The 8068-nt window shown below is 30.4% G+C and overlaps 1 pseudogene across 1 annotated transcript; it reads right to left on the bottom strand.

The window, feature by feature from the left end:
* Positions 1–2180: 2180 nt before the first annotated feature.
* Positions 2181–3220, bottom strand: LOC149232572 (thioredoxin-like protein CXXS1 pseudogene; annotated as a pseudogene). The gene is made up of 2 exons (XR_016247547.1): positions 2939–3220; positions 2181–2761 (listed from the first exon to the last, which is right to left on the bottom strand). The product of XR_016247547.1 is annotated as a thioredoxin-like protein CXXS1 pseudogene (transcript).
* Positions 3221–8068: the final 4848 nt, after the last annotated feature.

The raw sequence follows: 8068 nt of genomic DNA, 5'->3' as shown, positions 1-8068 counted from the left end.
ACTTGGGGCTCATGCATTATTTCCTTGGTATGGAAGTATGGAAAGAAGATGAGGAATTGTTTGTCTCTTGGGGCGAGTATGCCAAGCGGTACTAAAGAAGTTCCACATGGAGAGTGGTAAACCCATGGAAACTCCTTTAGCAAGAAATTGGAGGAAGGAAGATGCTACTTCAGGTGAAATAGTGCAGGCTATTATTTACAAGTAGCTTGCGAGTTCACTTATGTATTTGATGAACATATGACCAGACATATGTTTTGCAGTTAACCAGCTTAGTTAAGGAATGGTTAAATCAACCAAACTCTATTCGAAGACAACTAAACATGTGTTGAGATATCTCATAGGCACCACTCAGTTTGTTCTTTGGTACAAACGAAGAAAGGGAGTGAAGCTTTAAGGCTTCACAAATGCAGATTGGGCAGAGATTCCCTCTCACATGAAGAGAACATCAAGGGGGGTCTTCAGTATTGGGTCAGTGGTAGTTTCTTGGTATAGCAGGAAGAAAATATCAGTTGCACTCAATTTGGTAGAAGCAGAGTATGTTGTAATAGATTTTCCAGATTCATCTCATTCATATTGATCTGAAGATCGACGTTAAAAGTATGTGGAAAAATGATTTGCCTAGGTATTTAATAGGGAAAAGGTATTATGGAATTTTTAAAAAATAGCCGAGAGTGAAGTTATTCATAATGGATTATGTAATTATTTCGAAGAAAAGTAACATGGCTGCTAGTCAAGTAGCTTATGGAGCTATATGGATGGGGAAGATCCTTGTTGGCTTATTAGGTGAGCAGATGGATACTACAATGATTTACTGTAACAAAGTTGTATCAAACTCTTTCAGAATCTGGTTTTTCATGATTGGTCCAACCAAATCAACATGCAGCATCACCATTTATGAGTTTGTGTGTAGAGAAGAATCATGTTGTTGGAGTACATACCTACAAAAGAACATGATGCAAATATTTTGGCAAACATATTGTCAAGATGAAAATTCAATTTCATAGAGGCAGGATCAGGGTAATAGATAATTCATTTCTTGTTGAGAGAGAGTGTTGAAAATGCAACATATTTAATTTTTTTCTTGAATTAAATTATGAATAAAATTGTAATTCCACATCTCATGACAACTTGTATTAGTTAGCAATGTTAATTTGAGTTAGTTGGCTCAATTACTTCGAGTTTAGGGTCTAACTTGAGTCATGTAGAGTTTCCCCTACATTGTATGAGCCTTGGTTGCGTTTATTTTTATTTGTAATTAATTCATTCAACTTAAGTTAGTTGAAGTTGGTTAAACTAGTTCCAATTGTTGGAGGAACTAGTGGGAGGTCTAGTAGTATGGTGTTGTCTACAATGATCAACCAGTTAACTGATGATTCACTCATAAATAACTCATGCATGTCGAGGTATCCAGTTGAGATTAGAGTTTGGGGACAATGTACTATCCGTTGTATAGCCATCTGAATTTTACATGTGGCGCAGAGGAACACCTATAATGGATTACACAATTCCATTGAGAAATTTCCCTAACAAATAGTGCGCTAATTCCCAAAGAAACAAGGTAAGAAAATATGGACTTGGGCAAGCGATAAATTGGCTAAGTATTGCCCTGGGCTCGTCTGGGAAGCAATGAGACAGATAAAAATATTGTAGGGGTTGCTTAAGTTTGAGCAAAGCATTGTAATCTTCTCATATTTTCTAACTAATACAATATACATATAGCAGGGGCATGTGTTGATTAAATTCTCTCTCTTGTATAGTTAGTTGTGACTTTCCGAAGAAACCATTGTGTAATGTGTTGATTGAATTATTCTCTTGTATACTTCGTGATTTCGCGATCATTTAATTGTTTCCCATATGAATAAAATAGATTCAAGTATTTTGTTTTAAAATATTACCTAAACAATTTGAATCTAAAAAACTACTAGCAACTCTTAGTTTATTCAAATAAAAGCAATCCAGCGTAATCATCCGTTCACATTTGCATGCAAAATCGTCTTATGTTTTTCCCAAAAGTAATGTTAATTTGATATTTTGCTGTGAAATAAAGATTCGTGACATCTTATCGCAAGAGGTCAAGTACAGTTAATTTGTTAACCTGTTTGAGCTCATCTTTAAGATCAGATCTGCACTTATAACAAAGTCCAAACCGAGAAATAAAATACAATTTCAGCGTCGAATGATATTCACAATATTTTTTGAGAATGTATTTATTTCTGGAATGATCTGCGCGAAGTGCGAATAAACTGGTGAAGATATTTATCAAGATATAACGAAAGTCAAATCTCAGGCTAAACAAAGCCATACAAATATTTTCTAATGCTCAGGATAGGATACAGAGAAAAATAAAATTTCAAGGCCATGGAGGCATTAAATTATAGGATTATAGGATAAATCATGCAGACATTAAATTGTGGATAAATCTATATTATTGGGCAACTCTTTCTCTAACTTTTGTGAACGATAAATTTAGCAGGCTCAGGCTTGGTGTGCTGTGGATTGGCGGACCATCTGTGCAAAAGCGGCCACCCTTTTTTGCAGCACATCCGCGTTGGCTCCCACTATTTTGTCGATCGGCACATTGCCTTTCATTAATAAGAAGGTGGGCATCGCCTTCACATCCATTTTATCTTTAACTCCTTTAACTTCATCCACATCAACTAATAGAAACAGGATGTCCCGATACTTCAACGCCAGATTCCCGAAGAACCCTGCCATGTAATTTTGAAGGAGCGCACCAATCTGCAGTAAAATGCACTACAACCTGCAATGCCCCAAAATCTCCCTATATAAAAAATAAAAAAAGAACACACAAAATGTAACAGAAAGAACAGACCAAGGTCTTCAGAAAGGTATCCAGAACAGAGGAGAGATATACCGAAATCTCGCAACAATGAGATTACGAAATCATAAGTTGGATTAAACAGATATGATGACTAACCGGGCAGGCTTGGACTTTGGCTCGACCCAGAATGATATCCCATGATTTGTCAGAATCGACTACCAGAACTCTCGAACCCGTGACCTGCTGCTGGGCATCCATGATTGACGAAGCCCTTGCCTGATGATTTATTTGAGATTGGTATGGAGTATTTGTAGCAGAACTTAGGGTTCTGAACAGAAACGAGAAGAGGAGGTGGGCTCTTTGGTGATTCCTTTCTTGAGAAAATTCAAGCGAGTCAGTGCTAAATGATTCTGCAAGTTGAAAGTAATAATCGGTGGAGATATTGTGGATTAATGTGGCCATAAATTCTCACTTTTGTCTGGTAGTTGAGAACGTTAAGTAATAATCGGTGGAGATAGTGTGGATTAATGTGTCCATAAATTCTCACTTTTGTGTAGTGGTTGAGAACGTTGTTTTGTGTTTGCTTGCCAGCTATGTATACTGACCATCCGCAACAATAAACTGGGGCCACCTTGAAATCTGCTTATTCAAAGTTTCCCTTCTTATCCTATGTACTTTTTCAAAAGTAGGCCATATAAAAATCTGCCCACTCCATTTTTCCATTCTTATTCTGTATACTTTTTCAAATTTAAACATTTTTAAATAAAAGGTTTTTCTTGATGGCCTTTCTTCATTGAGCATTGTTAACGAAATTTCATTTTCTATTTTTTCAAAATTAAACCATTTTAAACAGAATGTTTTTTTTTATCACCTTAGTCCATGGACCATGGTTAACGAAATTTCATTTTCTATGCATAAAATAAATGTCATTGAAAAGTTCTAATGAATTATAACTGGGTTAATAGGGTTGATATAAAGATAGGGATACATAATTTTTTTTTTAACGAAAATCTACATTTTCTATCCATAAATTAAATTCGTTGCAGAGTTCTAACTATAATTGGGTTAATATAAAGATAGGGATGAAGAAATTTTTGGTAAATTGTAATATAATTTTTTATATTTTTAATTGTGAATTGTATTCAAAAATAAAATTTATAGTTAAAGGGTGTAAGTTGTTTTTTTTCAAAAATGTTATTTAAGAGTTTTAATTATAATTCGGTTAATATAAATATAGGGATACATTTTTTTTTAGTAAATTGTTGTATAAATTTTTATAATTTTAATGGTGAAGTGTATTTAAAAAATAAAATTTATATTTAAAGCTTGTAAGTGTTTTTTTTTTTTCGAAATAATATTTTGAATATTTAAAGGAAATGTAATTTTTTACATATGAGAGAAATTATTTTTTTCCTTTTAAAATATATTATATAATTACAAGTTATGATTCTGAATAAGGTGAAAGGATGCTAAATACTCTGGGGAATGAATAATCTTCCCTCTTTGCTTTTTTGAAGGGACACCTAGGACTATTGAGGATATCCATCACATGTAATTTTTTATGACTTTAAATAAAAGTTGGGAGATTTGTCAATTCGTTATGGCTTTGGTAATTATGGTTATGGCTTTGGTAATTATGGTCCCTCCTCACATCAAATTGGTTTTCAAAGATCTTAATTCCCATGCCTAGGATTAGATTGGTCTTTTCCTTGGCCATCTTATGCTTCCATCTTGTTTCTATTTTCGCTTCATCATTGTGTGTTGTATTCTCCAATAGATTTTGTGGGTTAAGCCCTTCCCCTCTTTATTACTCTCACTTTGGCTCTTAGAGAAGATCTTCACTATAAATCATTTCCAATCATTATGTGCTCTATTCTAGCATATAATTGGTACGTTGAAGCTTTTCACCTCTTTTACTTTCACTTTGTTCTTACATTTCACTCTTTATTACTTTCACTTTGGTTCTTAGGCAATATCTTCAATAGAAATCATCTCCCAGCCTCTAGTACAGTGGTTCCCTGTGGCTAAGAAGGGAAACAATAAAAGTGGTAAGTGGTAAGCATTGAAGGCCTCTCACTTAATGACAAACTGAAATCATTGGAGTCAATTTACCTCGGTGCATCCCTCAAGCAATCTAAGAGACTATCAAATTAGTTGAAGAAAAGGTACAATTAAAATGAACTTTCCTAATTGACACATGCATCTAAGAAGGGAAACAATAACAGTGGTAAGCATTGAAGGTATCTCACTCACAAATTGAAATCATTTGAGTCAATTTACCACACGTGAATCCCTCAAGCCATTGAGGAGACTATCAAATTAGTTGAAAAAGATGTGTAATGAAAAAGGAGTTTCCTAATTAACACATGCATCTGTAGAAGGTTTGACACGAGGTATTTCAAAACAAGCCATCTAAGAGACTATTAAATTAGTTGAAGAATAAGTGCAATTAAAAAAGAAATTCCTAATTAACAAATAATTAACACATGCATCTTTAGAACATTTGACACGAGATATTTCAAAACCATTGACTTACACTAATAAGTAAATACAATCATGGAAAAGTTTTTGATCTAAAGAAGTAAGGAATATCAAGGCATACTCCTCCAACTAGATGTGCTGCCTGGCTCAAATTAAGGAAGCAGATCACTAAGCCACTAAAAAATATCAAGGCATACTCCTCCAACTAGATGTGCTCTGGCTGTAAATTAAAGAAGTGGATCACAAAGCCACTACTAAACAAGGCAAAATCAAGCATGGAACAACGATACTACTCTTGTAAATTTGAAATTTATTATGCATTGTTTACCCAATTCTTTATCCTAATTTTATCATATTGGGAAGCACTACTTACACTACTCTTAAACGTATACATATATAACATAAAAAATACTTCATTTTAAACTCTTTTACTATAATTTTGAAACACGATAATGTTTCTCTCACATTATCAATAAAACAAATAATAAATAAAATATATTTAATAAAAAAATTCAATAATATCCCAATTATTTAAAATATTTATAAAAAATTTATTATTATGGTATAAATGTTATTTAATATTATTATTTAATACCATAATAAAAAATTTTATAAAAATTTAAAAATAAAAATAAAAAATAAATTCATGTCAGCCCAAAATCTTACATTAATTTTTAAGTATAAGAGAGACAATACACCCTTTCAGGAGTCATGTTTCTCAATCTCACATTTGAACAGCTCAAATTTATGCAGTGATTAGTGCATTTGACCGTAGACAAACTAGATGATGATGATAATGATGGGTTGATTTTGTATGCCAGAATTATTATTTCGCTTTGTCAGTATTTCAACCCTTTATTTACATCAACACTTAACAAATTTATGCCGTGATAAGTGTCTGACAGTCGACGAACAATATGCATCACCACTCTATCGTTGATTTTATGTGCCAAAATTAGTATTTTGCTTTGTCGGGATTTCAAACCTTTCGTTTACATCAACACTCCATGTTTTTTTTTAAGACCTCTTCATATATGTTCGTCTCGTCTTTTTTACGTCTCGTCTTTTTACACTCGCTGCCGGTAGTATTTAGTTTTGGTTTTTACAGCATACTAATTCTTATTAATTTGTTTTGATTAAAAAAAAATTAACTTATTTTAATATTGAGAATTATTTTTTTTTATTTTTTTATTATTATTTAAATTTATTTATTTAAAGGTGATTTGTTGTGGTAATATTACAAGTGTTTAGTAATTTTTATTATCAATTTTTTGTTTTTTTGTGTTTTATTTCATTTTTATTAACTTTTAGTTTTTTATTTATATTTTTCTTTTTTCTATTATTTCCATTTTAATGAATTATAGTTTTTGTCTATATTTTCAATTTAACATGACTTATTATACTTAGAGGCATGGGATTACTCATTCAGTTTTGCTTTAACTATATATTAGTTTGTCTTTGACCAAAAGCTTATGTCCCTTATCCATAGTTAAAGAATAAGAATTTATTTTTTGTTATTTTTTATTATTATTTAAATTTATTTATATGTAAGTTCTCTTTTTTTTTCCTTTCTCTATTATTTCTGTTTTCATGATTTATAGTTTTTTCTTTATAGTTTCAATTTAAGATGACTTGTTATTATATTAGAAACATACATATATAATATAAGCATATTTCTTAATTTTTGGTGATGACATTCAACAATACAACATTTATTACTTGTTTTATTTTTGTGATGAAATTTTTGCCTTTATTATTTTTCATTTTAATTAAAGTATATTTAAGCTTAGCCACATGTACTAACTACTATGTAGCCTTGTTATTATATTTTAATAAATTTTAATAAAAAAAAGTATATATATTAATAAAAAATAATATATATATATAATATATATAAGTGTATATATATTATATAATCAATAAGTTAGTAATCATATTTCTAATATTTTTGTGATGGTATTCAACAATATATGTTAATATAATAGTTGTTTTATTTTTATTATGAATCTTTGTCTTTATTACTTTTATAGTTTAATTAAGTTATATTTAAGCTCATTACGAAGTACTAGCTACTAGGTAAACCTTAGTAAAACATAATGTCATTTAATTGGGATATGGGGACTAGCTACTAATAGACCTTGTTTAAATACATATTATGTCATTGTTAATTGAGATACTGGCATACCCACAAGTTCATGATCATCCAATCATATTTTCATGTGCATATAGAGTTCTATATAAGGTAAGGTTATCATGTTGGGTAATGGATATAGAATATTTAGTGTATGCTATTATTTTTGTTATTTTAAAATGTTTTTTTTATAGATAAATAGACTTAATATTAAAAAATTTTGAACACTAAGATTATACAAATTTCATATATCAAACATTTTATTTCAACAAAAAATGGTTTAATTTTGAGTAATACATATCATTCCAAGAAATCATTGTCTGATTTCAAGTGACCACATGCTAAAACATAGAAGATTTAGACTACAACTTATGTTAAATATTGAACTTTCCAATAAATCTATACCTCATTTTAATTTTAATACACTGGTAGAAAATAAATTTTACTTTTTAAAACACTCCTAAAAAATAATGATAAACTTCTAGTTTATTTTTTCTTATAAAATTAAATAAATTTTAAAATATAAACTTATAGTTTATTAATTTGTCATCTTGAGATGAATTTAGAAACAAAATCTCAAATCATCCACAGCAAACAACAAATAATATACTATAAATCAAATAACGAAAGACTTCTCTTCTTTGACTTATTTCAAATAGCGTTTTATGAATGTA

The sequence above is a fragment of the Pinus tabuliformis genome, chromosome J (assembly GCF_031772625.1).
Source record: "Pinus tabuliformis cultivar Carrire ecotype Pingquan chromosome J, CPIR1, whole genome shotgun sequence".
In the NCBI taxonomy this organism is placed as follows: domain Eukaryota; kingdom Viridiplantae; phylum Streptophyta; class Pinopsida; order Pinales; family Pinaceae; genus Pinus; species Pinus tabuliformis.
The sequence above is the reverse complement of the archived record's forward strand: the minus strand, read 5'-3'. Positions and strand labels throughout refer to the sequence as shown.